General features: G+C 41.6%; 1 long non-coding RNA gene across 1 annotated transcript; it reads right to left on the bottom strand.

The window, feature by feature from the left end:
• Positions 1-269: 269 nt before the first annotated feature.
• On the bottom strand, positions 270-3,225 carry LOC112847364 (uncharacterized). The gene is made up of 3 exons (XR_003220881.1): positions 3,033-3,225; positions 1,954-2,082; positions 270-1,016 (listed from the first exon to the last, which is right to left on the bottom strand). It is a non-coding gene; the product is annotated as an uncharacterized LOC112847364 (long non-coding RNA).
• Between the last annotated feature and the right edge of the window lie 7,298 nt (positions 3,226-10,523).

Here is a 10,523-nt window from a genome sequence, read left to right as displayed (position 1 = left end):
ATTGAAATCACACATCCTGAAGATTTATTTGTACTTTTCACCAGTAGAATTAAAATGTATATTATCCATCTCTTTCTGTACTCTTATATACATTCATATGTAATCAAAGTACTACAATCTGCTTTATAAAGAAAGTAGTCTGCAACACATTTAAGTCAAATGTACTGACAAGACAATCCTTATATTGCAATTAAATGCTTAGGTCGGTTTTTACGCCTGCAATGATGCAATGATGCATTACATGCTTTACATTCCAGATTTTGGTAGAGGGCCTGTCAGAGGTTCCTTCTCCAAGATGACCCCAAATAACCTCTGACTGCAGGGTCAGATGTCATTTTAGGATACGGAGAGCAGAAGGAGAGGAGCGTCAGGCAGCGTTGCCAGAAGTTTTGGGCGGGTTTTTGTTTTGTTTGTTTTTTCATTATTCCCCACCGCCTACAAGACTGTTATCACCCTGCCTTATCCCGTGTGAAGGGGCCACAGTGGATAGAAGGGGATGTAAAACATCCACCCGTGTGTAGATTCTGGCCTGCTCCTCTGACGACAAGCAGTAGATATAAATTGAACCCAATCTGAGCAGCTGATTCTCGCTCACCATAATCTTGTTTTGAATCTAAAAAGTTCCAGCCTCTGATTTGTTGCTTTGTTTTTTTTGGCAGAATTAAGCAAACCAGTGCTAGAAATCTTTCACTGATGAGTTTGAGTTTAACATGAATAGTTGTATTGAATTAACACTGAACTACATTACTACTCATTTCATGCAGTATTGTCTCATCCAACTACAGTCAAGTTCATTTCAAGTTGACTGCTGTGACCTAATAGATAGGAACATTTACAAGACTTTACACATCAAAAAACAATAAAAACCAAACCAGTGAAAAGGACTTAATTTAAGACCCCCAGCATATGGCGTGCACATCTGGCATCTGCTTTCTTTTACAACTTCGCCAAAAACTTTTCCAAGGATAGCGAGGAGACTGGAACATTCGAGGGATGTGCTCAAGTTCCACCGGTTTCTGTGAAACAGGAAGGAAGGGGAAAACAGATAATGAATGTGAATGTGCAGAAACACAAAGCCCTTCAATGGCAATTACCACGCACTGCCTGGCACAGCTGACAGTTTGAGAGAAGCGCTCTTAACGTGTTTTATTCTTGCAAACAAAAGACAAAGACAGACTGAAGCAGATGCACAAGAGCTGAACTGCCAAAGAAGCCAACAGGCTGTAGCCTATTCAACTTTTGGACCACTTACATCACCCCCGACACCTCCTCGTAACCCTCAGCATTTTCCTGGCCTTGACATCTACCTGAAGGTCAGTTTGTCATACATGAAACATCTCCCCCTGCCGTGATATTTCCTGCCCTGTGTCATTTCATTCCCTCAAATACTTCATCACATCAGGAGCTGACAAACTGTGAAGTGCCTCGCTGCTGTCTTTGTCTTCTATCCAACCCCATAAGCCTCACAACTTCCAGCATTTTTGTCACTGTGGCATGCCGCTTCAGAATCATAGGAAACAATGAGGGAATCAGAGGGGAGCCATGGTGTGGGCTGTCTCTCTGCCGCTGCTGCTAATGAGCTGTAATCTGGAGCAGTAGGAGGCAGTGCCTGCTCACAAAAATGGCTGTTTCTTGGTACATTTGTTCACTAACAAAGGAGGAGGCAGAAGATCTTAGGTCCTCATTTCCCAAGAACAAAGGGAGCAGAGGGAGACAGTGTGGGAGCTGACCTTCTGGTGGGTGATGAGCCTCCTGTTTGTATGTAAGACTAGAGTGTGAGCAATCTAGGCAGGCAGGTGGAGAGTTCAAAAGCGGCTGCTCTTTGGCAAATGTGCCAGTCCAGGGTACTAACACTGTGCCCTCTCTCCTTTTCAAATCCCACTCCTCCATCTCCCACCAGCCACCCCACTTCAGTGGATCCATCCTTTCTCATTAAGAAAAAAAATCCCTCACCTTTTCTTTCAGACAGCTCGCTAGAGCCCGCAATGCCCTGCCTCCTAAACGCCGCATCGTGTGTGTCCTTGTGTTTCATCACCCACCAGGTTTGTCTCTGATGTTTGCCATCCAGCTCAGATCTGCTCACTGTGGGAAACAATAGAAATGGTAAACAAGGCTGATAAGTAAAAAAAAAAAAAAAAAAAACTGCCAACGTGAAATGATCCCTGCTATTCATTTCCAGCCTTGAAAATTCAGCACTTCCTGTGTGTGCAGGGTAGGAAACAGAGGTAATATGTTTCAATGACAGCACTGACTGCTCTGGATAGAAAAGGTTTATGTCCACAGCAGCAGCATAAGCAGAGAGAGAAATTTATTTCAATTCATACCTGCCTTGCAAAAAAAAGGGAAGTGTCAATGGGGTACCAAAGAAAAACAAAATGCTTCGAAGGAGAAAGATCAAAGAGGAGAGAGCAGGAAAAAAAGAGGAAGGCTGAGCAGTTTTTTCCACCTCAGGGTATCTTGCTAAAAGCTATCTGTTCCCCTGGTGATGGAGTGCAGCGCAAGTTCTGAGGTTTGGAGAACAGAAGTTTAAGATGGGCTTGCAAAAACTCACATGCACATACACACACACGAACACCCTTTGCTTCCATCAGTCCTCTCTCCATCAAATTTGTCCCTCCCCCTTCAATCATGTCTCCTACGGTAGCTTTGCGTGGCCCCTTCACCCAGCCTGTCGACACTTCATTAGCAGGCATCTGTTAGCAAGTAATCTCATCTTTCTACAGTTGAAATATCCAGCAGCTCTCTTAGCATTCTGCAACCCAAAAGCAGGAAACAAGCCAGGCTCCAGCAGCAACCACGGCCAGCCTCAGCCCCAAACAGAATCAGTCCTGCTTTATTACATGTCAGCATCTCTTCTTTTCATTTTTTTTTTTTGTCTGGGGAAGAGATTATGCCCCAGGCCAGCAAGGGATGCTGCAGCAGTGGGAGTGTGTGCGATTGGAGGGAGGGCGATGAGGGAGTCTATGGTGAGAGGAAGAGGAGGGAAAGCTCTGAATTTCTCATCATTCAAACCACAGGTGTTTCTTTAATACCTTGCTTTGTTGGAGGTGATGAGGAAATGAGGGGGGAGGGTTGTTCTCTCCCCACTCTTTTCGCTTCTTCTTCCCTCCAGGACTCTCGCACATTTCTCTCCGTTTAAGACAAAGCCAATTTGATCTCCACTTTGGAACATATGGTGCGGCGCCCTCCTTCCAACATGCCTGTCGCCCTGCACACAAAGGCCACTTTCTCAATATATTCTGCTACAGCTATTACGAGATTCATCAAAAATTAAAGCAGCAGTCGAGAAAGGCTGCAGGGGAACGCAGAACACCTAAAGCAGAAATCACAATGCAGATACATGACTGAGGTTGAAAATCTGGTCTGTTTTATCATATTCATAGAGAACCACACTTCCACATATGGTGGGAGATAGCTCGGTTGCCCTGTTTGTAGCTGACAGGCTGTTATGTGTGACTCACTATGTTCATATTCAACACGCCAGGCTGTTGCCACCCGCCCTCCTTTTCTTTCTCATCTCACTTGGTGATAAATACGAGTAATAAAGGAGATACATTAGCAGAAGATTGTCTTTTTTTTCTTTCATTTTACAGGGAGACAGAGATAGATATTGATCATGTGGTGAGACATTGTCTTGCTAGGCCAATCTGTCTTGCACTGCAACTGGTAACGCATCAGCAATAATGTGCAGTGCTACAGGGCGAGAATCACTCTTCTGTATATGAAGATATTTATTCTTCACATTTAGCATAATGTTAGATATTAGACCTTTTCGTGACCCTCTTACGGAAACCAGGCCAAAGTTACTTATATGTTCTAAGCATATACATAGATTACTTTTAGTAGTTAAAGATAAAAAAAACAATGCCTCGTAATCTAGATATCTGCATATGAATTTCAAAAATGTATTATTTTTTCATATAGCGCCAAATAACAACAGTCATCTCAAGGCGCTTTATACTGTAAGATAAAGACACTACAATAATAAAGAGAAAACCCCAACAATCAGATGACCTGACGGGCAAGCATTTCATGAGAGTAGGAAGAAAAAACTCCCTTTTAATAGGAAGAAACCTCGAACAGAATCAGGCTCAGGGAGGAGAGGCCAACTGCCGGGACCGGTTTTGGACGACGGGAAAGCTTGGGAAAGTTTTAAGCCTGATCTCAAAAGTAGAGATGGTGTCTGTCTCCTGAATCCAAACTGGGAGCTTCTGGTTTCACAGAAGAGGGGCCTGGAAGCTGAAGGCTCTGCCTCCCATTCTACTTTTAAATATTGTATATTGTAATTTAAATATTATAGTATGTGGGCAGGGTGAGAGCAGTGTGCTCTATTGGGTGATATGGTACTATGATAAGATGGGGCCTTGTATGTTAGGAGAATAATTTTGAATTCAATTCTGGATTTAACAGGAAGCCAATGAGAAGCCACTATGGGAGAAATATGCTCTCTCTTTCTAGTCCCTGTCAGTACACTCGTTGCACCATTTTGGATCAACTGCAGGCTTTTCAGGGAGGTTTTAGGACAACCTGAAAATAATGAATTACATTTGTCAAGCCTAGAAGTAATAAATGCATTAACTAGTTTTTCAGCATCACTCTGAGATGTGTTTCTAATTTTAGAGATATTGGCCCTGCAAGAAAGCAGTCCTACATTTTTGTTTAATATAATAAACATAATATTTTAGCTCTTGTATTTCTATCGATCACACATGTACATTGATGTAGCTAAAACTAAATTCTGCCAGTATGAACACACACTGGTTTGAATGGTCGGAAAAAGAGGGGGGAGATTTTGTGGGAACATGCAAGGATTTTTACTGCTTTAGCAGCAGGAAGCACCTGCGCCACAACTAACTTACCGGATGTGTCTGTCAAATCTGCTTCCCAGGTGGCAGCCTTGCATGTGTGCATGAAAGAGCTGTGTTAAAATCTTGTTGACTGTGTCTGCACACCTGTCTGCATTTGCAGGACAGGCAGATTTGTGTGCACTCGTGACTGAACGCGTTGTTTGTGTGTTTGTCAAGTGATGTTCATATTTTAAGAGATAGACAGCGCTCACACACAGGTCAAGCCTAAAGGAAACCAGAGGGATGTGTGCACTGGGCTGTGACCACTAACAGTTGTGCGAGCCTTTACTGTGTCCATCCCTTCATCTCCCCTCATCTTTCTTTCCTTAGCATCATCCCCCGTTTTCAGAAGAAGCGAGGATACAGATTGTCTCACTCGATCAGCCTTGACTGCTCGACAGCATTTTCTTATTTACTGTTGTTGGTTCAACAAGTTTGGCTCAGTGAAATATAAAATCTCAGCAATACAAACGACCAAAGTATAGCAACAATCCCTATCCTACCATATGCTAATGGTAAACGCTCAAATCAGTAAATGTGTACCATTAAATGTCATGTTAATTTTCCTAATCGGAGCATAGACAGTATTAAAGATGGATGGTGCTAACGTGACGTCACCTGACGCTGGTTTGCAGTCCTGGTTTTAAGTTTCGAGATGAGCAGTTACACTGTTGCCATCTTGTTGATACTCACTGGCTAACGACTTCTCAATCACAAGTCATTAGCTAAAAAACTTTGAGATTACCACAGATAATCCTCCATTTTTGAAACAAATTTACAAAACAAACTTCCTTTTCTTTTTCTTTTAATTTAACATGACTTAAAATGACTGAGCCCATCTGGATCTCCTTCAGTAAGTGTTCCTGAGGTCAATAGAAAAGAGTTTCTTCCAAAACTTCTATACGACCAGACGTCTTTTTGCAACCACAGCTATCGCCATCTAGTGGCCTACTGATAGAGTGCAGGCGTAAGGCATTTTTCCATGGGCTTCATTTCTTAACTCCATATTTTATACAGTCATGCATCACAGCTACACCAATCAGCGATCAAAAATTTGATGCTACAAATCACAGCCATATACTTTCCAGCAAATAAAAACCACAAACAACACCCGACTAGTCTCAATCACTTCTTGTTAACACTGTTTCAACTGATAACATAATAATATTCACTTTTGCACAAGATATGGCAAAAATGAATGTCAACAGATAAAAAGGGCATTTTGTCTTAGCTAGCTTAGGCTGCAATAGGCTACCATAACTCTGAAAACATGATCTATCTGATGCTGTATATTGCAGCCAGATACGGATGCTACTGGTGCTTTACCAGCTCATTTTATGTCAAAACAATCCTGATTTCAATACATACAATTACAAAAATACTGGGAAAGTTCTACAATAACTCTCACAAAGACGATTAGTCTAACTGGAGACCCAGGCGAGTTTGAGACAGGCTAAGATTTTACAGAAATAACTGTAACTAGATGCCCAGAACAGGTGATTGCATTGCCTAAAAAATCTTCTTGCCCCCCTGAGAAATATGATGGATTTCTCTATGTACAAAATATATCACATTTTTGTCTCTTTAACTGCTGTGCTATCACCCGAAGCACATTGTTTGAACTTTGCAAACTCTTTCTTATTCACTGCTTAGGGAGGTGGAAGGAACCACATTTTTTGGACAGGATCCATTTTGGCTGTCAGGCAAAGGAGGAAATGTTCTCCACTTTAAATCATTTTGAACTGTGAGACAGGCAGTAGCCATTCTACAATTCAAAACAGTATTTGCTGACATGAGATTTGGTGTGTTTGCATGCATTGTATTTTATTGCTAAGCATTTTATTTGTATTAAGTTACTGGTATAAAGAGCGTTGACAATATCAGTTGCATTGGATTTTTCCCGTTTACGGCTAATAACAAATTAATACGTATTCCACTTTCAGCACATTGTTGGTTCTTCAGTTCAGCTACACCAACGTGCTGAACACACAGCCGCCTGGTAAATATTCCCACACAAGTCAGCTTATATTTCTGTGACAAGATCTCTGTCCTCCTGCATATATTTGGAGAAATAAATCCACAAAAACCATTCTGCCTCTGCCTGCACATAAGGGGAGCTGATTTAAATGGTTTCTTAAATGATATATAAAGCAGTAAATCTCTATGCATGGAGTGCTGCAGAAGGCACGAGCACTGCCAGGTGAAAAAAGATAACGGTCGAAAAGAGAAAAGGGGTTATTTATGATGACAATGACACTTTTGTTTTTTTCCCAGTTGCAAAGACTGCCGATGTGCTTGAAGTACACTCGGCGGGTAATGAGAAGCTGTCTGGAGGGAAGAAGTTCCATTCGCCAGTTAATTGTGGAACTGTGACGCACATTTGTATGAGATAGCCATACTTTGACCAGCGCCACTGGAGACGGCCTTCTATGTCCAGTTATTATCTGGTTAACAGTAAGAACAAAGAAATATGTGAAAAGGAAACATAAGCTCAAATTAAAGGTATCATAGACATCTGAGCTATTTCCACTTAGCATTAAAGCTTTTACTATAAAGACTTCCTGTGCCCACTCGGTCTGTTGCTAACTTGAAACCACCCCTCTTGAATTTCTGTGCACAAGCCAAAAGTTACCTTTAAATAAACACCCGATGCACACGTCTACCAATACTTCAGTGGCTCTATGTAAAGCAGCTGCAAAGAAAGGCTGATAGGTGGCAGAGATCATATTCATGCTTCACATTGTAGAAGCCATATCAATATTCCATGTCCATCTAAGTGTCGGGCCATGAGAGTTGATTGATGTGTTTTCGCGGCAGTGGTTAGAAAGTGAGCCTGGGGAGACACGGGGGCAGCAGTGAGTGAGCGCTCCTGCCTGAAGAACACAAAACTCCATTTTCCCCACAACACAAAGTCAAGACAGATCACTCAGTTGGTTCCAGGATTAACTACTGTTTATGTATATGCGCGTGTCACTGGTAATAAATGTACACAGAACATGCAGACGGGGAATATGCTAACGCTTGAGTGATTCTGCAGACATTTCAGAAGGTGAGTAATTATTCAGCTTTGCTGCAGATACTACTGGTCCCTAACAGCACTTCAGATGAACTGTTAATATTTATTATCCTGGGGAGTGCAGCATACCGGATTAATTATTCACAAAAACTATTACATGCGTGTGATCCATGCTAGGCTTCTATGCAAGGCTCCATTTAATAATCACAGGCGTTTGTTATTAATGTTTGCAACGTGTCAGTGTACAATAATAACACATGGAGGAACAAGTCAGTCATCTCGAGTGTTGAAGGGAGGCAATTTCAAAAGTATACAGTTATTTATGTTTTCCACAATATTAGGGTGGAATAATGGAATGGATTACCCGGGTATCAATCACTGTTCTCATTTTTTTTCTTCCTATGACAGTATCCACATGGGAAGGTTTCAGGCTCATGTAAGCTTGTTTTCAGCGTATTTGGATGGATATTTGTCTGGCTGTGCCTGAGGCCATCCTGGCTTGGTTAAAATAAAGGAAACATATCAGTTGAAACTGCTTTAATTAAAAAAAAAAGTTCAGAAGAACCCCAAAGGGACAAAACAGAACTAATGCAGTAGCTATGTGAGTAAGCAGCTGATCATACACAGCAAAGGGTCATAGACCTTTGACCCTTTGCTGTGTGTCTTCCCCTTCTCTCTCTCTCCCCATTTTCCTGTCTAATACTTAAAATCAAAAGCTAAACCAAGGCAACATGCCAAAATGGGACCAGGATAGAGAAGTATAATGAGCAAGAAATGCACATTTGCATAAGCCAACATTTACTTTAATAACAGCTGGAAAGAGTAAATTTCACTTACTTACATATACCTAATAGATTTAATAGAAATAGAGAAATGACTGCAGATTTAAACATACTACCACATAAAAGGTATATTTTACTTAGCTCTTTATAATTCTGAAGAGCTCAGCTATATCTGTCTTCATACCATTGAAGTTTGTTGTGTCTGTGTTGGCGTGCAAAGCGACCACTATCCGTCACTGTCTGAGCCTGGCTCTGTCGTTCTGTCACAGACTTCCTGTGCCTCATAACCAGTCTATTCTGGCATCTCTGTCTGAGTCTGAGCATGAGCCTCAGTATATATCAGTTTCTGTGATTTAGCCAGAGACAGTTTTTGCTTCTAACTTTCTACTTCTGAACCTGAGCCTGAGGCCAGTCACCACTTATATCTGTTTCTCAGTCTATTCAAGACTCTGTCCATCAAGCCAGCTCGCTCCCAACCCGTCACCCCGTCACAGTCAGATATTTGATCTCAGGAGTTCTTGCTTTATCATTTGAGTGCTCTAGGTATAGTGTGTGTTGTGTGTGTGTTGCGTGTGTGTGTGTGTGTGTGTGTGTGTGTGTGTGTGTGTGTGTGTGTGTGTGTGTGTGTGTGGGCGTGTGTGGGCGTGTGTTTGTGTGTGTGTAAGATTTGGATACAAGGTGGGTGGGACTCCTGTGCTCATGCACCTTAGATGTTGAAATTGGGGATATCTGCTGTTACTTATATAATACTGGGTAGTTTTGGTGATTAATACCCACAATATGAGTGAAATTGAGAGAAAACAACAGCTGAATAAAAGAGGTGCACAGTGATCCCAAAAGAGAATCCTGACTGATTTTTTTGCAGTTTAGACCAGCGTTCGTTCTTCCTTGTGGAATCTTTGCCACTCTTCCAAGCACAAGTGTTTTCCAATAAAACCACACCTGGTGTATCGAGGCACCAATGCCAATCGACACCTTGTGCTTTGTCTACTTTCAGTGTCTTCCATCTTTCTCTTTCTACTTCAAATGTTCCTCTTTTGGGATTTTCCATATTCTGACCGGTTTTATTTACCCTCTATTTGCATTTAGATGCTTTTCTCTCCTGTAGAGGTCAGCTGACACATTCACGTGTCTTCCAGTATTGTCTCCTCAGTCCCAGTGGATATATGGCTTTCAGAGTCTTTGCCAGACAGCTTATGTTCCCAAGCTCCCACTGCATACAGTCTGTTGCCTGCTACCTGCTTGTATCTGTCTCTTGTCTGATCACCTGTAGCTTCTTTGGATTTGTTAACCCGATTTGACTTCCTAAATATGAGAGCCAACATTTTTTTTTAAATTAGGATAGATTTAATCAGCATGTTAGACCTCTGGAGCTGAAAAATGAAGCCAACACCAGGATGCCAAAAAACTGCATTTCCCCTCTGGTGGCCACTTGTGGCTGGCTCCAAAAAAGTGAGTCAGTCCAAGCAGATCGAGGTAAATGGAACAAAAAAATATGACGACTGATGAAAAGACAGCTTGCGAAGAACTTGAAAGTAAAAGGCGACCTTTGGGCTTCTGTTATTAGATCTGATTGGCAACACTTGTCTCGGCTCTTCTTCTTACTTAGTGTAGATGTCTGAAAAGTCTTTTCATTTAAATTTTAATGTTTACTTCCAAAGGCTAATAGAGTGGCCACTGGATGATTTTTCCACAGAGTTTTCTGTCTTTACTACACTCTGTACTAAGTTGTATCAATGTCCACACATTACTGTTAAAATGCAGGCTGTACTGTATGTATGTAATAATGCATATTATATGTGATGAATCTCACCTATAAAAAAAGTTGCATCAACATAAAAAAAAAAATCAGGCTGTACAATAGAAAACCTGGGGCCC

This window comes from Oreochromis niloticus, linkage group LG1 (assembly GCF_001858045.2).
Source record: "Oreochromis niloticus isolate F11D_XX linkage group LG1, O_niloticus_UMD_NMBU, whole genome shotgun sequence".
Classification (NCBI taxonomy): domain Eukaryota; kingdom Metazoa; phylum Chordata; class Actinopteri; order Cichliformes; family Cichlidae; genus Oreochromis; species Oreochromis niloticus.
The sequence above is the reverse complement of the archived record's forward strand: the minus strand, read 5'-3'. Positions and strand labels throughout refer to the sequence as shown.